The sequence below is a fragment of the Mirounga angustirostris genome, unplaced genomic scaffold, assembly GCF_029215605.1.
Source record: "Mirounga angustirostris isolate CCGP_5_RB_7025 unplaced genomic scaffold, mMirAng1.0.hap1 SCAF_3, whole genome shotgun sequence".
In the NCBI taxonomy this organism is placed as follows: Eukaryota; Metazoa; Chordata; class Mammalia; order Carnivora; family Phocidae; genus Mirounga; species Mirounga angustirostris.
In genome coordinates this window covers 138,225,769-138,252,896 of record NW_026991711.1, presented here as the reverse complement: position 1 = coordinate 138,252,896, position 27,128 = coordinate 138,225,769, and the positions used below count along the sequence as shown (strand labels likewise).

Sequence of the window (27,128 nt, the reverse complement as noted above, 5' to 3'; positions counted from 1 at the left end):
TCACTTAATAACACTGTATCAATATTGGCTTATTAATTGTTACTTACGTATCACTCTAAATATAAGATTTCAATAGTGGGGAGACTGGGTGCGGATGGGTGGGATTTTTCTGTAAATCCACACCTGTTCTAAAAAATAAAGTCTGTTAAAATTTTTTAAATGCCAAAATGGAAAAAAAAAAATTTCACAGGCCAGATTAGGGATTTTAAAGGAAAATTATAAAGTGTTTTGTTAAGACCGTTAAAAATTCCACACGGAACGTGGCTTAAGTAGGACATACGTGACCACGTAGTTGAAAACTGGAACTGGTAGTTTAACCCAAATTGTGGCCCTTCTAAATACATTCAAATGGAGTCATTATTATTTAGCATCTGTGTAGTATTTTGTTTTTCCAAGATAACAAAATTTTACCATTATTCCTATTTTAAAGCTAATGTCATGCTTCTAGCCATCTTGACTCAACTGGCTAACTGTACAGTTCAATCAGAAAACCAGCCATCAGCTGTCAGGCTGGTGAAACAGTTATGCATGTTTTCAGAGCCAGAAATGTAATCATGTGCTGAGACTTCAGAGCTCCACTGTGGTCCAGAGTCCTGATCCCAGGACTCCTTTCCTTACTCGGTGTTCTCACATGGAAAACTTCATGGGGGAATTATAGGGTAATATTTTCAAGACTTGGAACAGTGAGGTTGTCTACAATTACCTTTCTAAAAAACAACCAAAAAAAAAAAATCCCTTTAAAAGCATTTTTAAGAGAAGAATTAGGCTAGGGTAGCCAAACAGAAACAACTTTGGGGTTTCTGCACTGAGTCAGGTTGTACAAATTGCAGACTATTCCTCTCGGTCCAGGACATGGTTTTACTCCCACACACCGCTTCCTACTTCCACAAATTCCCTATGTGTGGACCTCCAGAGAGCTAGCGGAATCGTGAAAGGAGAGAGGAAGGCACTGACCGCAGGAACAAGAAAGCTAGGAACAGCACCCTGTCTCAGCTCTTCTTGTCTCCCCTCTGCGGCAGGCACAGAGGGACACACTGGGGCTCCGGCCAGGCCAGCATCAAGGCCACCCACTGCCAGGGCTCGCATGCCTCCAAGAAACCACCACCATCCCACAGGGAAACCCAAACCTGGCATATTTTGGAGACCATTGCGGCAGGGGGCAGGTGGGGGTAAGAATGTCTGCCAGTTATTTAACCTGGGAGGCAGAGTGTACGTGGCTTTGTTTGCTGAACCAAGAATGAGGGCACGCTGTCTGATACCAGGACTGAATAGACTGGATGTGAACTTGAGACTGGCCAGGGAAATTTGGGGTGAGTGGCTCTTGTCACTGCAGGATCCAGAAATGTGAGCTGAGTCCTGGGTGTGCTTCTCCGTGGTGGTGCCCTCCAGAGAGGAGCCTGGGGACCTCCTGGGCGCAGCGCCATGGCCCAGGGCTGGTCTCTCCTGGGCAGTCCTGAGAGCGGCAGTGCCGGGGCCTGTCCAGATGACAGCAGAGCACCCGGGGCTGTGCTGGGAGCAATCTGCCGTTTCTCAGCTGCTACCCCAGCCCCATGACGGGGGACCCTGGGGCTCCAGAGTCCCTGTCTCTCCCTTACCCCCCGACCCCTGCGGGGTTCCAGGTGCCAGGAGTCCAGACCTCATTCTTCCCCGCCTTTCTCCCAGGCCAATCGTCTCTTTACCTGTGTCCCAGGGATGCCTAAAACAAGCTGGGGGACCCCTTCGGGGTGACAAAGATTCCTTTGGAAGCAGGGTTACCCCAGTGTGAAGCAAGCAACGAGATGATCTTATCACATGCCTCTGACTGCTGAGGGAGGCTGTCAGAGATGGTGCAGGGAGGAAGTATAATGTCACATGCGACATTTACAGGAAACCCGCTAGAAGATTGCAGGGGAACTTGAGAACTTGTCGTTTTCGGCGGATTAAAACAATACAGGTTAGTGCTTTCTATCCCCCCTGAAAAATCTTTCAGAGCCGCTCTAAAAGACCTAACTGGTTTTCTCTCCTGAAGCTGTCTCTCTTTCTAATGTGAAGAAATTGGCTCTGGCTTTGGATGTGAGAGCCGGGGCATAGCTGGGCACCACACTTTGTTAGAGGAACAAGCACGGAGCCATTATTGTGAAAATGAAATTCTCAGAATCTCTTGCTTCCCTCTTTGCCTTTAAAAAACAAACCTTCAGATGTTTATGAAATAACTTATGTCTTGGAATTCAGCTAAGCCTCCCCTCATGTTTACCTATTAGCACAAATCTGAAACAGGACAAATCAGCTTGTGTTCAAGGGCGTTCGCCGGGCATTCAAAGGGCGGTAGAAAACACTGAAACATTATGTGTGAAAACATGCTGCAGGTCTGGACGCAAAAGTTTGTTGTTCTTATATACTTTTCACGTGGTAAAACGAATCTTTTGGCTTGTATTTCCTGTTAAAATAATTTCTCATATTTTTATAAATTCTTAGTTCCCTTTTGTATTTTTTCTGCCCTCTTCCTTTCTTCTTTCCCTTTTTTCCCTTCCCTTCTTCTAACATAAAGCAGGAGTAGAGAAGAAGGGGTGGGGGGCAGCTTGAATGTGAGATGAGGAAGTCCCCTGCCTGCACCTTGGTGTAGGCCAAGCGCGGGGTGGCCCGGGGTTCCAGCGGCACACGGCCTGAAGATGCCATGCAGTGGGACCTTCACTCGAACCTTGGGTCGTCAGCCTGTGCCTCCTGTGTGAAGGAAGATTTGAAGAGTCTAGAGCAGAACCAGAGGGATGGTTAAAGTGTTGGAAATTAGAGCCCAGAAACAGCTAAATGCTCCAAGGTTATTCATCCTCGGGCCAGCGAGGGACAGTCTGATAAAGAACTTCAAGTCAATAAAAGGTTTTTACACAACGGCCTGCTACTTTCAGACCTGCATGAAAAAGGAGAAGGTCTCAAATATGAGTTAGAGGGAGGGGGTTATACATTCTTAGACCGTTATCGAGCACTGGAACAGGTAGCCAGAGAGGTGGCTGAATCTCTTTCTGGATGTTTTTGGAAACACACTAGATTTCTTCTGTGGCCGTGTTCCGGGGTCCCAGTGTTGATAGAGGTGGTGGGGGGAGTAATGAAGAGAGGTTGGGATTGGGGCCTTCTTGTGCCCTCTTGTCGTGCCCGCCCAGCATCCTTTAAAGTGTCTGCACTGAACAAACGACGAAGGGGTGAGGGGTTAGTGGGCTCACGTGTTGTTTATATCCCAGCAATGCAAAATAACCAGGGCAGTGACGAAAGAGAAGAATCATTGTTGATTAGGTCCTCAGATGGCCGCATTTTTTCCATTTTTTATGACCATGTTGTCCAAGAAAATGGAGGGGAAGCTGACCGAGTAAGGGTGGCTTCCAAGCTGGAGATCTCAGCCCCAGGGGTTTCAGAAGCCCTGCGCTGGCCTGGAGAGAATGCGCAGCGGCATTTCCATGGGGGAGGGGGCACGGTGGAGGAGAGGTTGGACTTCATCGGTGTTTAGAGCCCTTCGGTCCGATCACCGCCCGGAGGACACGCACGCACACAGCGGGGCACTGCAGCAGGAAGGGCTCTTGCATGTGGCACCAGGCGTGCCCCTGACGCCAGAAAGAGGCTCCCAGCTTCGTGGTGGCTGGCCATCCCTAGAAGGAGCTCTTCTTTCGGTTTTGTTTTTTCAGTTGGTCATAGAGCTTCGTTGTTCAGGGAGTTTTGTAATCTGCTGCACATAGTAGAGAATAGCTTTTTTATTTTGTTAGAATACTTTCCAGATGGAGCTGATGTCTCTTTTATTAATGCATCCTTCCAAAAACTGTTTCCATTTATTCTGGGGGCATCTGTTCTCTCCCTGGCCGTTTCTCACCCCCTTCTCCAACTTTCCACCTTCACTGTGGTCCTTTGTGTTTGTGATACAAGAGAAGGTTTATAAAGTGTTGTTATTTTGTGGTGCCTCTGGGCCCTAAACCTGGAAATATATCTGGAAAACAAAGGACATGGGATGGCACAGGGTGGTCAATCATGATGGATGGTGGAGGGCACCTTGAATATTAATCTAGCTTGTAATTTTTAGACAGGAATCACTGCCAAGTTGCACTGAGTTCAGTTGGAAGGTCAAGAGGAGAAAGAGATAAGCGGTCACCTCTTCTCTGGAGAGAACATAGTGAATTTTAGGGGGAAGGAGGACTTTGTGGGCATGTTACTGAATTCTCTAAGTAAGAGGAAGGAGGCTGACTTTGCAAAGTCCTCTTCTCCTGGACCCTGACATAGAGGTGGGCCTCTTGTTCCCAGAATCCCAGGTAGTTGAGCAACACTTCAGAGGCGGCATCCGCAAATCATGGGGTTGTCTGAGCTTCAGAAGGATGCAGTGGGGAGATACACAACATATGCATGCCAGTAGGGAAAAAGAAAATAAAGCATGAAACTTTGATGAGTGCAGCTTTTACAGTTGGATTCATCATTGGTCATTTTGAGTTGACATCACCAAGTCTGGAGGCCCAGCTCTCCGGGCTTCTCAGAGAGATGTTTCTGGATGCGTGGGAAGTCTTAACAGTTGTCATCACCATCCTACTGGGAAATACTGGGAGCTGCAAGTTGTCGTTTTTTTAATTGCATTGAAATAGACATAACATAAAATTTGCCATCTTAACCATTGAATGTTTATGTAGTTCAGTAGATGGGAACTCTGTACCCATTAGGCCCCCTCCTCCCTCTTTGCCTCCCCCACCCCAGCCCCTGGCAACCACCATTCTCTGTTTCTGAGTTTGACTACTCTGAGTACCTCGGGTAAGTGGAGTCATAGAGTATCTGTCTTCTTGTGACTGCTTTATTTCACTTAGTGTCATGCCCTCAAGGTTCCCCTGTGTTGTAGCAGGTGTCAGAATGTCCTTCCTTTCGGAGACTAATATTCTGTTACATGGATAGACCACATTTTCTTTATCCATTCAGCTGTAGATGGCGTTTGGGCTGCTTCCACCTCTGGCTATTGTGAATCATGCTGCTGTGAATTAGATGTGGAAATATGTCTTTGAGACCCTGCTTTGTTTTTTTGTATACATACCCAAAAGGGATATGGAGGGATCATATGGTAATTGTGTTTTAAATTTTTTGATGAACTGCCATCCCGTTTTCCATAGCAGCTACACCATTTTACATTCCCACCAGCAGTGCGCAAGGGTTCCACTTTCTCCACATCCTAGTTGGTACTTGTTATTTTCTGGTTTGTTTGTTTTTTCATAGCAGCCATCCTAGTGGGTGTAAGATGATATCTCATAGTTTTTTGTGTTTTTTTTTAAAGATTTCTTTATTTGTTTGAGAGAGAGAAAGCATGAGAGGGGGAACGGTCAGAGGGAGAAGTAGACTCCCTGCTAAGCAGGGAGCCTGATGCGGAACTCGATCCCAGGACTCCGGGATCATGACCTGAGCCCATGAGCCAAAGGCAGACGCTCACCCGACTAAGCTACCCAGAGGCCCCGTATCTCATAGTTTTGATTCGCATTTCCCTAACAATTAGTGATGTTGAGCATCTTTTTATGCTTGTTGACTATTTGTATATCTTCTTTGGAGAAATGTTTGTTCAAGTCTCTTGTCCATTTTTTTTTTTTTAAAGATTTTATTTATTTGACAGAGAGAGACACAGTGGGAGAGGGAACACAAGCAGGGGGAGTGGGAGAGGGAGAAGCAGGCTTCCCACTGAGCAGGGAGCCTGATGCAGGACTCGATCCCAGGACCCTGAGATCATGACCTGAGCTGAAGGCAGACGCTTAACGACTGAGCCACCCAGGCACCCCCCTTGTCCATTTTCTTAATGAGGTTATTTGATTTTTGTTGTTGAGTTGCAGGAGTTCTTTATATATTATAGCTATCAGGGAACCATAGATTTTTAAAGTATTGTATGTGCAGGTTCTAATGTCCACATTATCTTCTATGAGCCAGTCGCCTCCTGTGGTGTATACACCCTTGGAAAAGACCATGAGTTTCAATAATATGATTTTTTTTTCAACAATATGATTTTTATCTTGACTCTGAAATGCTTCACAAAATCTCAGTCATTTTCAGCTGATAAGCGGTTCAGTTTTTAAGAGCTGACAAGGATGAAGGAAGGAAACGAAAGGGAAGAGAAGAGATAGCATGGGGTAGTGCTGTTTATTTCTTCCAGGATTTATACTTTTTGGCTACATAATCTTCAGGAAAAAGCCTTCTCAATTCTGATGACTAACACCAGACTTCATGCAGGAATAAACACACTTTCTGAGAATCATCCAGTAATTATGTCTTCTTATACCACCCTCCTTCCAAACCGACAGACTTGAAGATACCTCAGATTACAAGTTGGTTATCATTTTCCTTCATGAATGCTTCAAACAAAATGTTATATTTCTCTTCTGAGTACTAAGAACCCAAAGAGGACTTGAGCTGTTGTGCTGGAAAAGGAACAAGAGCAGTAAGACTGTTCTGGAGGCATGGCCATGCTGTTTGTTTAGATTACAGATTTTTTGTAAGGAAATGCTTGGGAAGATGTGATGGACAGCCTGACACAGTGCTCTGTGGTTCTTCTTTGGCTGGAGCTGCTGTCTTTTAAATAAAATATCATTAGTGCTCGTGCGTACTCTGACATTTCCAAGGAAGGGATTGCCTCGTATGTTTGGTGGATTTTTCACTCTGCCTTTCTTTCTTTCTTTCTTTCTTTTTTTTTTAAGGATTTTATTTATTCATTTATTTATTTGAGAGAGTGCGCACATGCATGCAGGGGGAGGAGCAGAGGGGGGAGAGAGAATCTCAAGCATAATCCACCCTAAGTGCAGAGCCCTGGGGGTAGGGGGGTGGGGAGGTAGGAGTGGGGGGAGGGGCGCGATCTCATGACCCCGAGGTCATGACCTGAACCAAAACCAAGAGTCGGTCACTCAACCGACTGAGCCACCGAGGCGCCCCTCATTCTGCCCTTTCAATTTCCTTCCATTTTCTTCATCAGTTAGAAAGTTCTTGCTATTTCCCCAAAAAAAGCCTCTTAGGGTCTCCCTCCCCACCAAAAAGGCATTTAGACAAGAGAATGACAAGAATGGTTGCATTTGTTTGTTTATGAAAGGACAAAGAAGGCTTTTCCTCAGAAATAGTAAACTGGGAAAGGTTGAGTCCTTGAATGGAACCTTGTATGGTGCACAATTGGAGAGAGGCTCCTATTCCTGGCTTACATGACTATGCCAATTCCACTAGGAAGTATTCCTACATCACTAACACTGTAATTTCTCAATACTAATTAAAAGTTACTGCTTTGACAGTAACTAGCTAGATACTTACCAGAGTCTGGTCTGTTTTGATATTTTCTGGTATGAATTAGGTTTCCTTTCTACTTTTGTTTGTGTCTGGATTTTAATAATATGTCATATTTTAAGCTCATGCATTGTATTCTTTTGTAATCCTAGTGTGGCTTAAAAATAAAGAGGTTTTTTTTTTTGTAGTAGTATACATGTTTGCACACACATGTGCATGTACACATACAAATATATATATTTTAATAGGGTAAAAATTCTTTAGGGCATACATTTTCTCAACTAAAAATCATTAGATGATATCTTGGAACCTACAATTCTTTGGAATATGCAGCTAACTCTAGGCTAGGAGGTTGTGCATATAGATTCATTTGGACAGTTTGCTAATGGTTTGTAAATCACTGATTTATTAAATGGTGATTTCTTTGATTCCCAGGCCAGCTGTAGGAAGATTTGGTCTTCCTCAAAGGCTTTAAAGACCTGTAGCATGATCCCCCTGAGTCCTGAACACTGGGCGTGGGAGCAGTAGAGGGGAGGCTCAGTCCCTGGCCAGCTTGCTGCGCAGAAGGCTGCATAGGGTGCTGTTCAAGGAGGGGACTCATGTTCCAACTCCGCCTTCTCACTGCGGTGTGGCTCCTTAGCAAAGTCCCAGTTGCAGAAGTCATTTCACTAAATGAACATTCTTGATGAACTGCCACCAGGGCTTTGCCTAAAACCTTTTCAAAGCCAACGTGTACCTTCACTTTTTCTCTCCTTCCCTCTGCATTTCCTCTCCCTTCCGCTCTTCCGTCTCCTGCCAGTCCTTGCACATCGCCCTGTGAAAGGTCAGGCCGCCGCTCACCTGCGTGGGCAGCATGCTGCCCCCTCCAGCCCCGTCTCAGCTTTCCGTGCCTCTTCCCCAGAGCAGTCCATAACCCTCCTGCAAAGCAGGGACAAATCAAGGCTGATGAGCACAGTTCCCAGAATAAAAATGTTGGAGAGGTTTTATACGGGAATAATAACTTGGGGGGAAAAAAAAGGAATGTTGTTACAAGATAAATCCTGACAAATCAGGAAGAGTCGATAGTTTACTTTTTAAAAACTTCTTTTAAGGATTCATAAGGAGGTAGCAGTAGGGGAAAAGGAATTGAAAAGGCCAGAGGTTAATTTGCTCTGAAAGACAAAAATGCTGGGTTATTCAAAAACTATTTTTTTTCCTCTTAATTTGGTGCCAGGAACATCTGGCCTTGGGAAAAGTTTAGGAAAAGAGGCTTTCAGATGCTGTTGTCATTATTTAAAACTTAAAGAGGTAGGTGAGGAATAGAATCTTAGGTTTTTCCAAATAGAAGGGACCTTCAAGAGTCCAGTCTTCTCATTTTTAGATTTGGAAGCTGAGGCTCAGAAAGGTTAGAGGTGACTTGTCTTTGTCAAAATAGCTAATTAGCAAGCATAGTGAGCATAGACCAAGGCTCCTGACTCCAGCATGGGTCACCAGCTGCAATGATGAGAGGCTCAAGGACTGGGAATCTGGGACACCATCTACAGACTCATGCTAAGTGAGAGTAGATCAAGAAACGAAGGGGCTTATGAACTCCCCAAACTCCAGCTAAGTGACCTTTGTGTAATTCCTGGAAAACAGCACAGAATACAGATAGTATATCAATAAGTATAATGTAGGTATTATAGCACGGAGAGTATAGATAAGTAAACACCTAATCCATCCTACCTGGAGAAAGTTTGTGTGCAGTGAACCATGACAATCCCCATAGAGCAAAGTACAGAAAGGAAAACTTCCCAGTGGTTGCCCAGGATTGGCCAGGAAGAGGGTCCCTGAACTGTGTGGACATGAATATGGATTGAGAGGGGTTGTCTCTTGTGAAGTTTGGATGAAGACCAGGGCTTACCATGGCCCAAATTAAGGAGCCCTCAAGAGGCTTACCCATCCTTAGCCCTGATTCCAAGATCCCTACACCACTTTCTGCACACTAATTCAGCTTCCTGAGTACTACTACTTCAAACGAGTATATTCTGGAGAGTGGACATGGCCACTGGAAAGAAATGACGGTATTTGTGAATTCTAGTGTGCCCAGCAGCCTCTTGTGAATTTGTAATGTGGGCCAGTCATTTTGAGTCTGATCTCTGTGGCTCCCAGATAAAAGGGAGGTTTTAGGACTTTTATGACAAAGTCCCTGTGCTCAGAGTGTGGTGATCTCCCTCTCCCCTGTAATGCCACTCTTAAGGGTCATTCCTAGGCAAACAGCAGCCTCTCCTCAGTGTTGGTCCTACTTCTTTGTCACTCCTAAAGCCATAAGCATTATAAAAAGAAGAAAATGATATATAATATGTGGGTCCTATTGGAGATTATAAGGCCCTTTTTGGATACTGGTTGTTTTTGGGGGGGGGGGTTGCCCTTTGTGTGGGGAGGGCATTTTCCCTTAATTCAGAAATATTATTGAGCATCTTCCCTGTGGATCTTTCGTTCTAGTTGGGGATGTGGGCAATAACAATAAATTTAATAAATAGTATGTAATGTGGCAGACTACAAGGTTAGAAAGTACTGAGTTCTGTAGGAAAAGAAGTACAGCGGGGTGAGGGGGAGCAGGAATGCAGTGGTGCGTGTGGATCTAGGTGTGGTGGTTAGGGTGGCAGTCAAGGAGAAGGTGGTCCTTGAGTGAAGACTTGGCCAAGGTGAGAGAATTGGCCTTGCAGGTAGATCCCCGGGGGGAAGCACAAGGGCCTTGAGGCAGGAGCATACCTGGCATATTCAAGGAAAAACAGGAGCCAGTGTGATGAGGACAGAGTGAGGAGGAGACAAGGGGAAGGTGAGAGTCCCGAGGGCCTGGTAGCCTTTATAGGAGGGAGCTTTGGGAGAACTTCAGCAGAGGAGAGGTGATGATCTGGCTTTACACCCAGGCTGCCGTATTGAGGATAAACTGTGGGAGAGCAAGAGTAGAAGGTAAGGCCAGTTAGGAGACTGTTGCCGTCCCCCCGTGAGAGACAATGGCGCCTTGGACCAGGGTGGCAGCATAGGCTGTGGTGAGGAATAATTAGAGTCTGGTTCTTTAGAAGGTAGAGCCACAGGAGAACTATTCGATTGAACAATAATAAGCATTAGAGAGGAGTCAAGGAAGACTCCAAAGAAGCAAAGGAAGAATGGAAATGGCATCCAACTGGAAGGCTGTAAGTAGAGCAGGTGGAGGTAGGGGAGAGGTACAGAGTTTAGTTTGGGATTTGTTGGGTCTGAGCTGTCTGGTAGACAGACATCACATGGAGATGTTTAAGTAGGCAGTTGGATATACATGTCGAAACATAAGAGTTAGAATCCTAGGAGAATTCGTCTTTCTTAATGGTCTTAATGGTTTCACAGTACTCACAGAATCTGTAGCTTCTAAAACTCCTATTGAAAATGCAGAATGGGACTCTGCCTAAGGACTTATTCCTTGATTGATTTCTGGGACTGAAATCAGAGAATGTTCACTTGCGTAAACAAGAGTGGAAGGGTCAGGATTTTTGTTTTAGGCCTTGCCTTTCACTGCTTAAGCCCCAGTGATTCCATAATTATTTTAAAGAAAAAAAAGTAAAGTGGGCAAAAGCGACGTTTATTTTTTTCAAATGCTCAATATCTAGTTTTTCTTTGCATATATGTCAAGGCAATTGGAGAAAATATTATGGTTGTTTTCATCTTTTAATGTTGATGTAAATATTATCTTGATAATTGAAATTGCATTTATTGTAATTGAGACAGATATTAGCTAGTTAGCCTGAGTGGCTCAGTTGGTTAAGTGTTTGACTTCAGTTAGGGTCATGATCTCAGGGTCCTGGGATCAAGCCCTGCATTGGGCTCCCTGCTCAGCGGGAAGCCTGCTTCTCCCTCTCCCTCTTCCCCTTCCCTGGCCTGTGCTCTCGCTGTCTCTCCTCTCTCTCTCAAATAAATAATCTTAAATGTAAATATTAATGAATTAATCTATGCTAGCTATTTTCCTGGGGAAAGGAGGTTTGTTATCTGCATTCAATATGGAGAGTTCTGAGTTCTTATGAGTTGGCTCGAAGTCTGTGCAGAGCTTACATTTTGACCTCTAAATTCACTTTTTGTCTGCTTTTTAGTCAGCTTGAGTGAACAAAAAGGATCTATTGTAGAAATACCTAAGTTGGTAAACTGGAATAACACCAGCAGTTCCTACCCCAAACAGAGACTAAAAGTTTTTCTTCTCGATCTTGTGCTCAGTGTATAAGAAGAGCATCTATCAAACATGTCTTCATCTCGTTCGTCCCTGCCCAGCCTATGAGGCAGGCACTGTATGAGGCACACTTCGCCTCAGAGAGGGAAGTGAGTGGTCTGCAGCCCACGGAGCTGGAATTTAGACCCAGGACTGTATCCAAAGCCTCTCCTAATCTATCTTCCAGAAGCATGGAGCTAAGTAAAACCAACCAGAGCATTTTAGTAAAATAATGTAGACCAAGAGACGATGAAGAATGACCTCTTTTGGAGGTATCTAAAACATGGGGCTCCATTCAGGAATTTCAGGTACTTGCTAAACCTATTCTTGAAATGAAAGGATACATGAAAAAAGTCTCTTCTTTTGTCCTATGCCCCATCCAGTGGTGGGGCTTCTTGGGTGGTATGACACCTATAGACAGAGAACATGCCCCTCCATCAAACCCACAGGGAAACACCCACCTGTGTCTTGCATAAAAGTCTGTTGGTGCCCGCTGGCAGCAGCTGCCCCAGGCTGCCCCTGGAAGGTGCCTGAGAGCCAGGAGACTACAGCCAGCCTTGAGGAGACCTGAGTGCGGGATTCCAAGAGCCTCCAGTACCTCGGCTCAAGGCTCAGGAAGGAGGCTGGGCTCTATCCGCACAGTACAGGCCGCATGGAGTGCTGAAGGGTGACAGGGTCAGCTCCCACACCAGGAACCCTCTACGGGGACCTGGGGAGGAGGAGCTCCCACCTCAGCGGTTGATATCCAGTCTGTTTGCACTGGTACAGCCATGCTGGTTACTAAAATATTGAGAAGCTCCAACACCAGTTGGTGAATCATCACCAACCTCAGACACCCGAGTGCACCCCTGGACCCCCCAAGACTTGTCTCATAATTCAACAACTAAGGGTTAGTGTCTAGCACAGCATGGGGTGCCCCAGGATTGGGAGACATCGTTCTGATTGGTTAATGACTGTGTCTTATTGGTTGTTAGATATTTTGAATGTAACCCATGTCCCACCCCCAATAAAATGGAACACTGAAGGCATTTCATTGAGTAGGTGATGCCAAATTTCATTTGGGGTCCAAGAGGGCAAAATTTAAGCCTATGATTGTGTCCCATGGTCATTGCTTCTCTGATATGGGCCTGTTGATAGCATCCAGGCTATTCTTCACTATCTAGAAGGAAAATCCCTAAGTGGTTTATGGATGGAAAGGTAATAATAAGCAGAGGTCAAGAAAGTTGCCCTGGAAACATAATTTTGATTCATGTTTTCAGAGGGCCCAAGTTTAAGAAGATTAAATTTTACAGGAACACAGTATCTCCCTCTACTTGCTTTCTACTCCAGTCCTACCTATCATTAGAAAAGTGGTTATCACTTCAAAACATGGCTTGTTTGTTCCCATAGATCAGTTGGTGACCACCTGCCCAGAGGAGGTGAAAGGTTCATTATAAGCCAAGCTCCACTAGGCCAAACACTTGCCTTTTGCAGCTGTGGGAATGGTTTTTTTTTTTTTTAATTCTTATGTTAATCCCCATACATTACATCATTAGTTTTAGATGTAGTGTTCCATGATTCATTGTTTGTGCATAACACCCAGTGCTCCATGCAGAATGTGCCCTCCTCAGTACCCACCACCAGGCTAACCCATCCTCCCACCCCGCTCCCCTCTAGAACCCTGTTTGTTTTTCAGAGTCCATCGTCTCTCATGGTTCGTCTACCCCTCCGATTTCCCCCGCTTCATTCTTCCCCTCCCGCTACCTTCTTCTTCTTCTTTTTTTTTTTTTCTTAACACATATTGCATTATTTGTTTCAGAGGTACAGATCTGAGATTCAACAGTCTTGCACAATTCACAGCGCTTACCAGAGCACATACCCTCCCCAGTGTCTATCACCCAGTCACCCCATCCCTCCCACCCCACCCCCCACTCCAGCAACCCTCAGTTTGTTTCCTGCGATTAAGAATAAGCTGTGGGAATGGTTTTTAAAGTCAATTTATTTCTGAGCTGGACTAACAGTACCTCATGGTTTAAAAACAAACAAACAAAAATGGAATCCTTTGTAAACACAGTAAATGCCCACACATGGGGGATTCCAGGGGTATGTGAGGAATCCTTGTGCCCATCTACAGAGCATCAAACTGGCTTTTAGATGGTGCAAGATATGCTGCATCCTTTATCACAGGAGTTTTTAACCTAAAGTCTGTGAGTTGGGTGGGGAAAATAGCACATTTTTATTTTCACGAAACTCTAACTGAAATTTTGCATTTCCTTCAATTGTGAATGTAGCCCACAAACTGTAATAGTATTGGCAGCACTTGAGGTATCATCACCAATAAAAGTCATAGATACTTTATGTCATTAGGTGGTGGGCCGCTTCTAAGATGGCCCCTGATGATCCCCACCCCCTGGAATTCACACTCATATTTAAATCCCTCCCTTTAAATGTGGGCTAGTTTTAGTGATTCATTTATACTGAACAAGATGCAGCAGAGAGGATAAGATGTCCCTTCTGACTTTTAGTTATAAAAAGACTGGTGTCCATCTTGGGGGCTTTCTGGCACTCTCTCGTTTACTCTGAGGGAAGCCAACTACCATGTGATGAGCTACCTTATAGAGGGACCCACATGGCAAGGACCTGAGGGAGGCCTTTGACCAATAGCCAGGAAGGAAGCTAGACTTGCCAACACATAAGTAAGCCTAGAAACAGATTCTCCCCTAGTTGAACCTTCAGATGAGAACACAGCCCCAGTTGCCACCTTAATTGCAGTCTTGTGATAGACCTTGAGCCAGAGATGTTCAGCTAAGCTATGCCCAGATTCCTGACCCACAGAAACTGTGATATAATATATCTGTTGGTTTAAATTACTTAGTTCTGGAGTAACTTGTTGCATAAGAATAGATAACTTATACTAGGACTTGTAAATAGTCCTAGAGATCTAATACACTGTATGGTGAATGTAGACAACAATAATGTATTATAATTATCAAACTTGCTAAGAGACTGTAACTTAATTATTCCAACTACTAAAAAGAAAGGTTGATTTTGTAATGTGATAGAAGTACTAATTATTGCTATAATAGTAGTCATATTACAATATATAAATTAGCATATTGTACACCTTAAATTTATAGTTATACCTCAAATACCATTCAATTCAAAAAGAAGAAATAACTTCTATACAGTTTAATATCAGATTTCTCCAAATATTGTTTACCCTCATTATTTCAAAATTATAGTAGTTATTAGACTGGCCACTAGATCTTACTGTTGAATTAATAAACAAGCACGTATATTAATTTATAATACATCTGTTTTAGCCATATTAATGCCATGCATCCCAATCTACCAGTTCTTAAAGTCATCAGACTTTTCAAATAGTTCATAACTGAAAACTAACCAGGTGACAAGAAATATAACACCTCTTAGGAGGGCCCCATGCTAGGCATAATAGTTGTTTCTGCCTTGTGATGTTGATAGTCAAAAGCTCAAAACCCAAATTTATCAGCTCTATAACCTCTGGAAAATTTAAGTGAAGATAATAGCATCCTTGGAGGCAGGGCCGATATTGAAAATATCTAACAGCTGGTGGGCACAAGTGCTAACCAGTCAGAATAAAAGCCAGCCTAAAAAACATCCAGTGACCATCGGTCTGCTTGTAGGAGCATGGGGGTTCCATGGGGCGTGCGGCCACCGTGTTTCAGCCCCATCTGGCGCGCAGCCTTGCTCTCTCACACGCCTTCCTGCCCCCCCCACCCCAGAATGAATCCCTCATTTCTCTCCTTGCTTCTCTTCCCCCTGCTCCCCCAGCACCCAGCACAGTGCCCGGCCACGGTATAGTCTCAGTGAATGCCGGCTGGATGGGAGGGTAATCGATCAACGCTGAGTATTTTAATGGTTCCAGGAAGAAAATATCTGTTCTAGATTGGAGCAGGGATCTTAAGAATAGAGCGGTACTCACATGTGAGTTTTTGCCTTTGTCTATAAAACAGTTTATTCTCATTTGTGTCATGAAGATAAAACAGAATTTAGAACACTAATGGTTTCTTTTCCAAATGTATTCTTATGCCACTTTTCCCTGTGTTTTTTCACTCTGATAACAATGGTTTGTTGCTTCCATTAGGCCATCAGCCCATTCTAAAGAAATGATTTATGGATCAAGACAACTAGTTCTAGTTCAGAGTCGAATACATTACCCGGGTCACTTAACCTCTCTGAGATTTGGTTACCTTATTTATTTATTTATTTATTTATTTATTTATTTATTTATTTATTTATTTATTTATATTTATTTAAGATTTTATTTATTTATTTGACAGACCAGTGAGAGAGGGAACACAAGCAGGGGGAGTGGGAGAGGGAGAAGCAGGCTTCCCTCGGAGCAGGGAGCCCAATGCGGGGTTCGATCCCAGGACCCTGGGATCATGACCTGAGCGGAAGGCAGACGCTTAACGACTGAGCCACCCAGGTGCCCTGGTTACCTTATTTATAAACTGAAACAGTTTGCTCAGTGATCTCTAAAGTACTTTCCATTTCTAAATTCTGAGATATTTTAAGGTTTCAAGGGCTTGAAGCTGGGGACTGTTGATGATAGGCTTGTTTTGCTCTTGTTTATAAGTGGCCCATCTGAAATTTTACTGAGGAACACACAGTTTAAAAATAGGCTCTGTTCTGACCCACTGAAGAATTAACATATAGATTTTCCTTTTTTTTAAAGATGTATTTATTTATTTGAGAGAGAGAAAGAGAGAGCATGAACAGGAGGGATAAGAGGGAGAAGGAAAGAAAAACTCAAACAGATTCCACGCTGAGTGCGGAGTCCAACATGGGGTTCAATCTCATGACCCTGAGATCACGACCTGAGCCGAGACCAAGAGTCAGAAGCTTAACTGAATGCACTACCCAGGTGCCCCGATAAAGATTTTCTAAAACTAGGGGTGCCTGGGTGGCTCAGTTGGTTAAGTGTCTGCCTTCGGCTTAGGTCATGATCCTGGGGTGCTGGGATCGAGCCCCACACTGGGCTCCATGCTGAACAGGGAGGCTACTTCTCCCTGTCCCACTCCTTCTACTTGTGCTCGCTCTCTCTCTCTCTGTCAAATAAATACATAAAATCTTCTTAAGAATAAAATAAAAAAGATTTTCTAAAACTATAATATTCATTGTTGGCAAGAGTATGGTGAAAGGGGCTTTCTTTCCTGATGCCAGAGGGAGTAGAAGCCTTCCCTGTGGACCATTTGCACTGTGTATCAAGAGAGTTTAAATTGTTCAAACTCTGATCTAGTACTTCTTTTTCTATAATTTTTCTATTGCATAATCCTAGTTGAACATACTGATATTAGGACATTTATAAAAGCGAAGTGAGGGATAACTAAATGACCAGCAACAGGAGAACATTCAATAAATTTTGGTGTAGGATATCATGCAGACCATGTTTTCAAAGAGCATTTCGTGGCATGAAAGGATCACCAAAACTGGATTCAAAACTACATACATTATATTCTTAATTTTAAAACATTTTACATGTACAAGACTAGAAGGAAATATTCCAAAAAGTTAACAATATGTATTTCTACCTAGTAGGATTATAGGTAATTTATCTTCTTTAGACTTGAGTTCACCATTTCCCACAATAGACTGTTACTTTTGTAATACTGTCATAAAACAACCATTTAAAACGTATTAAAAGCCTGTCAGACGCAAAGAAGGGTGCTGGTGCTGTAGGTTTGGGAAGATGACAAGATGTGACACCTGGTGTCTGGGAGCACCATCCTGCAAGTGCTATAGACATAAATAATACCTGTGTGGCAGGAATGAGGATCCATGCCATGAACGAGTTGCCAACAGTGAAATATGGTAGAATGGAGGAAGAGGCCATGGTTCATGTTTCTGAGACGCCTTCAAGCTGGGGGGAACCCTGCAGTACCGCCTGTAGGCAGATAATCGGTCAGAGCTGTTTCCAGTCGGTGTGAGCTTGACTTGCTGCCATCCCCTTAGGCTGAGTCAGATGCCGAGTGCTAGGAAGGAAGACCTTCGAAGAAGCCATCTTTACCATGTCTGTCATTGTTTTGGTGATTTTTAAAATGTGCTTTTTAGACATTATTTTAATGATGAGCTTAGGATACAATATATTATTATGCAAAAATAGGACACAATGTGTTCAAAGATGGTAAATAATATGTATTATGCATGAGGTCATGGAAGTATTTACAGTGTAAATGCTGGCAGCACTTTCTGATATGAGGCTGTGTGCCGACCCAGTCTTTCTCTGTGAAGTATTAAGGTTCCTGAGAGTTAGGATCGGGCTGATTCTTTTGCTTCCAAAGCTCGTAGTAGTTCCTGGCACACAGTAAGCATTACATAGTTCTTGAATTAATAAATATATACCTAAGTTACTAAGATTCATAATGAGTGGAGCCAAGAAAAATGCTAATTGTGAGACAGTAGGAGAGCAAAACATAGACCCCCTGTCAGGCCTCCTTAATATAGGGGGTCTTTATTGTAAGGATGGGCAGTAAAGAGCACAGGAAACCCGGGACTATCCCACATGGAGGCGCACACTGGTTAGAAGCCTGGGCTCTGGAGGCAAGCCGTTTGAGTTCCAGCTGTGTCTCTGCCACTTACGAGCTGTGTAGCCTTGGTCAGTTTACTTCTCTGGGCTTCAGTGTCATCATCATCATCATCATCATCATCTGTTTAATAGAGTTATTGTGAAAATTGAATGAGTTAATGCTTGTAAAAGTGCCTAAAACTATCCTAAGCACGTAGTAAGGGCCCAATAAATGTTAGCGGTTCTTGTCGTTATGGTTAGTGTTGCTACTGTAGCGTTATTGAAGTCTACAGTGCAGTTTAGGTACCTGGAAAACCACGATGTGCCCTCAGGCCCAGGAGATGGGTCATCTCCTCTCTCCTGTCCACCAATTAACTGGCCCAGCCGTTCCTGTCTCCTCTCATTTCTCTGGTGTGACTGCATGACTGCCTGTCCCCACGAGTCCCAGTTCCTACTTCTGAGATGAGCAGCATTTGGTGTGCACGGCCAGCTCAGTGCGCTCTCCAGCAGGCAGACTGGCCTCTCTTGGGCCAGGGGCCTGCCCTTGTCCAGTCGGCCTTGGCTGGGGTGGGTTCAGCTGCAGCTGATCTCAGAAGGGAAATGTAGGCACAAAGGAAGCTCTTGTGATCATGGAATTTTAAATTATTCTGCGAAGAGGACTCAGAAAACAAAGAAAGGGTAAAAAAGCAAAATAAAAATAATAGCAAAAGCAACATAACACTTTTGGAGAGACAAGATGACTTTTGGCATTTTCCACCTAGCATCCGATTCATTTTCTAAGGGCTGTTCGTTACTGTTCAGAGCCACAAAGGACATCATGTCACTAAGCAATGTGAAAACGAGATGAAACCTCAGAGGCCTTAATGGAACCTCTGTCTTTCTAGGCCACGACTCCTCCACCTCCGTGGCACCTCATGTGGCGCCTTGTCTACCTCGTGGTATCTCATTCGAGCCTTTCCATGCCATGGACCAGCGAACCTAAGTTGGTATATAAACTACACATAGAAATGCCAATGGGCCTTCTAATTATTTTCTATAGCTGAATGATCCCTTCGGGAAAGCTCATATGGAGGACATTGCTGTCACATGGTGCATGTTCTCAGAGACCATATTTCTTTCACCATCACTGCCACGGATCTGCATCTCTTCACCTCTGCCCGTGTCCTCAAGGTGATCGGAACAATGACATTTCACTTCTGGAGCAATAATAATAGCTAAAGTTGATTGTGCTGTTACTATATGCTAAGGATCGTTCTAGGTACTTTTACTTTCACTTTAAGAACCACCCTAGCGCTTAAGTTGCGTCAAGTCTGGCAGAAAAGGCTGTTTGCTCCAACGCCTGTATTGCTCTGGTGAAGCACTCAGCCGGAAACAGGTAGATGAACCCTTGGCGGGGATGGTCAGTGCTCACAGACTGTGTAGGATCCTTGTTCTTACTGGGCCATCTCTCATTTCTAGATGCCTATGACTTGGTATTTCTTTGGGCCAGAAAATAACACTGGAAACATGGAACAGAAAGCATTCTATCCCTTATTACGCAATGGGTTTTTTCCAGAGCAGCCCAAAAGGTTACGTTGGGTTTTATGAGCTGCAGAGGACTGCTGGCTGGGGCACTACCTAAAAAGACAGTGGCAAAAACGGCAGGTCTTAGAGCTGCCCTTGTGGGCTGGCCTCTGAGCTGAGACAGGATCTCTGCTTCCTGTGCCCAGCTTGAATACGATGGCAACACTTGAAGACGGAAAAGCATCATTTAAAATAGTTTCATTGTCACCACATGTGATCTGGGTACTGAATGTTTTGAACTACAAATCTCAGGACTCAGTTGAAGGTCAACAACACGCAGTTCTGATATTAAAGACCAGCACCCTTTCGTGTCTTCCCCCTCACAAAAAAATGGAAAAAAAATAACATAAGCTGTGAGGCAAATTTCCTCGAGTGATCAAAAATCAAAGGGCTTTTGGGGGCTTCCTGACCCAATTAGCAATAAAGATGTCCAAATAGCAATACAAAACAGGACTGAAAAAACAATTTAAGACTTCTGCTGACACATCTAGTGATCTTCTCAACTAAAGTTATTTGAAAATAAAATAAGGATCTTTTTAAGATTTGAGTAGCAGTCATCACCTATTCTCTTAGAAAAGCAGCTGCCTTTACAGAAAACTCCAAATGGTTTTCAAAACCAAATATAATGTGATCTTTGTTGATGATGTGTCCACTGAATTTGAAGAATATTTTTAAATGCCCAAAAGTTGCAAATTCAGTATTGGTCATTTTGAAGATTATAGATGAATTTCAGCCCAATATAGCCCAAGATGTCCTCCTCTCTTAGTTCTGCAAAGACACCCATGTTGGAGGCCCAGATTTAGCTTCTGATCTACCAGTGGCTTCGGGAAGGGACATCAGACTTGTCATGCCAGCCGAGGTCCAGGGTTCCTCTGTCTCATGGAGAGAGTGGTGCAAAATCCTTTTATAGACGTGTCATTCTGTGTCTGAAGCATTGTGGAGTGGGGTATCCTCTGTAATTCCATCCTGACCCCAGGATGGATAACCCTGCCCTTTCATCCCCTTTGGCACAAAACAAAATCACTAGATAATCGCCAACCTTCAGTTTTCCGGCATGTGTGTGCAGCTATGGCCAAGGTAAACTGGTCCCTTGGGTTTATTTTGAGTTGAAATTAGCTGAGCTGTTTGTTTCCTCTGAGCCTTATACAGATGCTTTTTGAACTATCTTTGTGTTTGAGGGATTTTTTTTTTTTCATGGTATCAGCACACAACTTCCTCCAAGTCACTACTTTGAAATAGTTTTGCAGAGGGAGATATTCCTGCTGGCAACGAGCCTAAGCAAGCAAAGCAATGACTGCGGGGAGGCAGCAAACCTTTACTAGCGAATTTCATGTTTGCGCATGACTTCATGAAACGACTTCTCATCTGCTAAGTTTGGCAGAGAGGGCGGGCGGGCATCTGAGCTTACTAGTAGGAAGCTTCACTTTGTTAATATCAGCCAGTGGCTCCCCGGTTTGAATGATTCTCAAAGTTTAGGCTAAAAGAATGTCCTCAGATGACCCTTTGCCTGCTCTCTCTTTCTGAGAATTCCATGGAACTCTTCTAAATGTGGATTTCTACTTAATCTTTGATACTTCCAGATTCTGTAGTCCTGACAAATTTTGGAAAATGCAAGTTTGTGTAAAGCTACTCTTAACTTTCCTTTTATTAGACTTTCAATATTTTTATTAATGAATGACCTTTGAATGTTGATATACAAACATATACAGTGCTTTCACTAACATGTTTTATAAATATTATTCCCTTGGGGCGCCTGGGTGGCTCAGTTGGTTAAGCGACTGCCTTCAGCTCAGGTCGTGATCCTGGAGTCCTGGGATCGAGTCCCGCATCCGGCTCCCTGCTCAGTGGGGAATCTGCTTCTCCCTCTGACCCTCCCCCCTCTAATGCTCTATCTCATTCTCTCTCTCAAATAAATAAATAAAATCTTTAAAAAGAAAATAAATAAATATTATTCCCTTTTCCATAAATTCATAAATTTCTTTGATCATGAGGATAGTAATATTTTATAGTATCTCAAAAGTAAATCCTAAACCGTTAAGTGCTTTTATATTTATGTTAAAGAAAATAAAAGTAGAGAATTAAAATATATAACCTTTTTAATAACCTTACTAAGTTTACAGTGATTTTTATATTCCCAGATTTATGCTTTAAAAAACTGGTTTGACTTTTATTAAATTCTGATTGTATATTTTTTAAAAGTACACTTGCTTTTGGGGGAGTAGGAGGAGGACTTACATTTAAGGAAAATAACCACTGAGTTGACTTAGTCTTTCATGGATTTTTTTTTTAAGATTTATTTATTTGAGAGAGAGCATGCGAGTGCAAGCAGGGAACCGGGGGGCGGGGGGCAGAATTGGGGGCAGGGGTAAAGGGAGAGAGAATCCTCAAGCAGACTTCCCACTGAGCGCAGAGCCCCATGGGCTTGATCTCATGACCCATGAGATATCAAATCAAAAGTTGGACGCTTAACCTACTGAGCCATTCAGGCTCGCCGCTCCCCCCGGTTGCCCTCTTTTTTTCACGGACTTTATTTTGGTAAAAGACCAAATTCTAGCAATGCGGTAATGAGTACCAGTTACTTCCTGGAGTTAATACAGTGTACACTGTCTTTGAGCATTTTAGAATAGAGTCATATTATAATTTAAAACTTTTTTTTAGGGTGCCTGGGTGGCTCAGTCGTTAAGCATCTGCCTTCGGCTCAGGTCGTGATCCCCGGGTCCTGGGATCGAGCCCCGCATCAGGCTCCCTGCTCGGCAGGGAGTCTGCTTCTCCCTCTAGCCCTCCCCCCTCTCATGTGCTCTCTCTCAAATAAATAAATAAAATCTTTAAAAAAAAAAAAAGAAAATGAATATTCTCTTTAAAAAAAAATAAATAAAAATAAAAAAATAAAACTTTTTTTTAAAGCTGCATTTTAATTTTTATTCAAGATTTTATTACTTAAAATCTCTACATTCGAACCTACAACCCTGAGATCAAGCATTGCATGTTCCACCAATTGAGCCGGCCAGGCGCCCCCGAAAAGCTGCATTTTTTACAAGTGCTGCTACCCATGTCACAGATGGTAATCTTCAGTGAATCCAGAGGAGCACGGGTCGCTCTTGTTCTCCATTGCTTAAACTTTTATATGTAGCTTATGCCTCTAAAGATTTTGAGATACTTGGTCTTTTTTGTATCTCTCAGCCTTTTTAGAGACTCTCATCTATATTTTCAAGATATGAGAGGGGAGAAAGCAAAAGACGAAAACCTTCCCTCCGCATTTGTGCAGTCAGAGGTTGAAGAGAGTTCAGTAGACACCGCTAGTGGAGAATATTAGAGATGCGCCTCCCCAGAGCATTTTGCACCAGGTAGTCTTGGATGGATAGAAAGTTCCGTGTACAGAAGCCTTTGTATTTTGAAAAATGAACTTTCACGTTGGTCATCTTCATACTGGTTTTCCGTGAAGTCCCTGCCGACAAGAGTTGGATGCTCAGAGTGTTTTCCATGTGGTGCTCAGTTTTGCTGAAACCTTGACTCTTGGCATGACTACCTTTCACATCGGAGTGCCATCATCTTGCGGTGACTGAACTTGGGCATAGTGATAGGAATCGTGGTTTTATTTTCTCACTTGCTCAGAGAAATCAGATCTTGCTTCAAGGCCTGTTTTCTCTTGGTTCATTGTGTGCCACCTCTGAAAACATTCCCAGACCATTACTGTTCTGTTTGCTCCTTAACCACTAGAATAAAGCAGCCGTGAAAATAAGCTCTGCCTTCCATTCCCCGGTTGAGTAAGACCACCCCAAAGGGCTTTTGGGCATCTTCTTAGTGCCCTGAAGAAAAGTCCTGCTCTCTGCAGTGAAGGATTTCGAGATAAGTGGCTTCCCACCCTCCTCCCGGGACAGATGGCAGTGAGCCAATGGATTGACAACAAGCCACTCCGGGTGAATGAAAACAAAGCAGTGAGCATAAAATCTATTTACTGATTTCTATTTCTCCTTAACCTTTAGGAGAAATTATTTTTAGGAAGTTTCTGGGGCATTTTTTCTGAATTTGTGTTCATAGAATCTAGTGATATTTGTCATTGCATAAAAATGCAGAGGTACTCGTGAATGAGAATGGGACCAGCACAAATGGAGTGGACCAATGCCAGGTTTTTGGAATTGTCCTAAGTAGATTTGAAAACGAGTTGTACAATGATATAAAACAGAGAGTCTGAAATTACTAGTTCTCAATTTTTCTCAATTGTCAAACAGGGTAAATTCTTCATTCTCACATTGCATTGAATTATCCCTCTGTAAACAAAAAGAGCCACTCTACCTGCTCTGTTTCCTCCTTTACCAAGTAGCACTAACAGAGGACAAGTTTAGCTCATTTAGTAATAGTAACGATAGCTGACATTGTTGAGTGGTTAGTATGCTCCAGGCATGTTACCCCGGAGTGGCTGCCTTTCTCACTTAGATGTATCAACCATCTTCCGAGTCCAGGAGAGGGAACTGTAGGAAGTGAGGAAGAGCCTTTGACTCGGGAAGACCCAATGGGAAGGAGGCCAGAGGAGGTCAGGCCAGCCCGGGTCCTCAGATGAATCATCAAATCGAGAACGGTAGTTACTTTGAATGACCTATGCTCAGAAGTTATTTGTGTCACCAAGTTTTTAATCATTGAAAAAAAATTCTATATTAGATTTTACTTCTTCCAAAATATTTGCTTAATGGCTAGTGAAGACAGTGAAGATAAAGGAAGCTTAGAGACTCATTGGGTCGGCCTACATTACTCCTTAGTTCCTGGGAACTTTAGTCTTGTGAAAGATGGAATGAGGTGACTCAGGGTCATGAGGATTGTTTTCCGTACTCAGACTTTAGAGGTTCACACATGGATGCACGTGTGTAATAACCATCAGGGCATTCCTACTTCTGCCTTTGAGGCAGGAAGAACTCTAGTAAGATGGGCCCAGACGTCATGCACACTCCTTCTGACGTGGGATGGAGACATTTCTTGAAATGGTGAAAATTCTCACAGGCCGCGAAAACTTAGCCACTGTTGCCTTCTCAGAGAATTCTTTTGTATGTGTATATCTGTCGGGAACAGAGGCCGTCCTTGATTTATGAAATTTGCTTTATCAGTGCACAGAAATAATCACTACTTATCCATCCTGTCCCCCAAGGATTAGGAATTTTTATTTTGTCTATGAAAAGTCATGGAGAGTTGAGTAATCTTTAGGTTCAGAAGTGGAAGAAATAAGGAAAAGACTAAAATCTTGTGATCAAAAAAATCCAGATAATAGTCAATCAGTGGAGAAAGGTATAGTAATAATGGAGAAGACAATAAATATATGAAACACTGCCAGGCTCACTAATAATAAAAGAAATGAAAATCAAAACTGTCCATACATACAATTTTCATCTATCAAATTGGCAAAGATTTTGAAAAGTGATAATAATAGCAAATGTCGAAATGAAGTAGGTACTAATGAGAGAAGAAATGCTACCACTTTGAGGAAACAGTTTAACAGTATGAAGATCGCTAGAATAAACTTTATATCTTCCATTCTAGTAATTGTACTCTAATACATGTATCCTGAGGAAATAATCTGAAATGACCACAGATCTTTAGATACAAGTCTATTAACGTGGTAGGATTTGTAATAATGAAATTGGATGCAGTTTAAATGTTTAACAATGAAAAATAGTTACATGGGTAATAGACCACACATAAAATGAAATATTCAACTTCTAAAATTGCATTAGGAGAATATTTAACAATATGAGGAAATGTAAAAAAAAAAAAAAGGAAATAAAACTACATACATACCATATGATCCCATTTTAGATACACAGAGAAGAAGAAAAGACTGGAAGGAAATTCCAAAATGTTAACTGGTTTTCTCTGAGTACTACTGGATCATTTAAAAAACTATTTATATTTTCTAAACATTTCCATGTATGACTTTTTAATAAGGAAAAAGATATATTGAAGTTAAGGAAGGAAACTATAAACCGTAGGAGAAACTTAAGGACGTTATCCCCAGACAATGGGACTCTGCTATAGTCTCTCCCTCCAGCCCAGTGTATTCTTTTATCTCAATACAAAGTCCACTAATTCAACATCATTTGGGTTAACAACTACTCTTTCTTTCAAAACAACCTGATTTCCTCCTTCCGGGTTGGTGAGATCATCTTATCCTGGGCAAGGGAATTATGACCTTGGGATAGGAGCCGCTCAGGGTCCTGAGTGGGGTCAAGGGAAATCGCAGGGCCGCCTAGGGGAAGGGAATAGAAGCTGAGGCTGGAGCCCCTCGCGCCACCCCCCCCCCCCCCAATCTCTGAGTCCTTTCCTTTGAAGACTTGGACCTGAAGATACAGTTTAGTCACATTATGAATTAAATAGACTTTTGTGGGCTGGCCTGGCAGCATACCCTCAAGTATGTTTGTATGGAAATGGTTCTCAAATCAAAATGCCTACCCGCCCCTCCCCACCCCACAAGGACTTTGGTGAACTGTGCATTTACATTACACTGCACAGTATGGAGGATAAATTTGTTTTCCTTCCATCGTATCATCAGTTCAGATATGAGTGTAAAACTCCGCGAGAGTGGAGAGTTTTGCCTGTGTTTGTTGAATGACTGCTGTGACACATGGCCCTGCTCACTAATTAGCCATGTAGTCAGAGACACACTGATAGGGTAAGCCGATAAAAAGATCACAGAAAATATTTTTGTTTCTAGAAAGCAATTCACTGTTTTGTGTTTTTCTTTTTGGCTGAAGCAGATTGGCTGAGAGGCAGAGTGGGGCCAGGTCGGGCCAGGTCGGGGGTAGGCAAGGCAGCAACTGCAGAGGGTCAAGCTGGAGAAGCTTATCTGGAGGAAGGTAGCCGTGGAGACCGGGAGAGGCGGTGCTCAGGACGCAGGGGCTGTGGGCCCACGTGGAGGTTATGCTAGCAGCTTATTCTTGACCTTAGCCACGGTCCCCAGACAACTACTTATTTGCCTTGTCTAGGACGCAACTGCCTCGCCAGGAGTAACGCCCGGCCTGGGCTCTGTTTAATTGTTTAGTTTTATTTTGTTTTTTTTTATTTTTTTATTTTTTTAATGGTGGTCAGGGGAAAGGTGGGGAGGCCATTGAGCTTTGTTTTTTTTTTTAACTCTGTCCATTTATCTTCCGAGGGTGTCCTACAAACATAAACCACATGTGGTTCTTATACCTCAAATCTTTGTGGCTTGGTATTCCCAAACTAGTCAGTATTTATTTTATTTTATTATTAAAGAATAATTGACGTGCATTATTGTATTAATTTCAGGGGTACGAGTCAATACTTAAATGTAGTCATGGAGTTGCTTTTTTACATAAGCCACTAACTCATCATACTGTCAGAATGGTTCTGAAGCAGAATAAAATGGTCCAAGGCTGAATTAAGCAGCTCCCATGAAGCAGGAGGAGGAGTCATTTAGTCAGCAGTGAGCAAGCAGAACAAAACCAAAAACGAAATACACACACACACACACACACACACACCTTGTGATCATGCCCTTTCCTGGGATCCTGTTCGCCCTGCACCCATATCTGGAGTTGAGGGAACTACCTACATGCACTTGGTTCAGGAGGAGTCACCTGCCATTGCCTTTCCTATGTCCTG

The 27,128-nt window shown here is 43.1% G+C and overlaps 1 protein-coding gene across 3 annotated transcripts in view; it reads left to right on the top strand.

Annotated features, from left to right (window-relative positions):
* WIPF1 (WAS/WASL interacting protein family member 1) overlaps positions 1 to 27,128 on the top strand; it is a 119,158-nt gene that overhangs the window by 41,424 nt on the left and 50,606 nt on the right. The window lies entirely within an intron of this gene.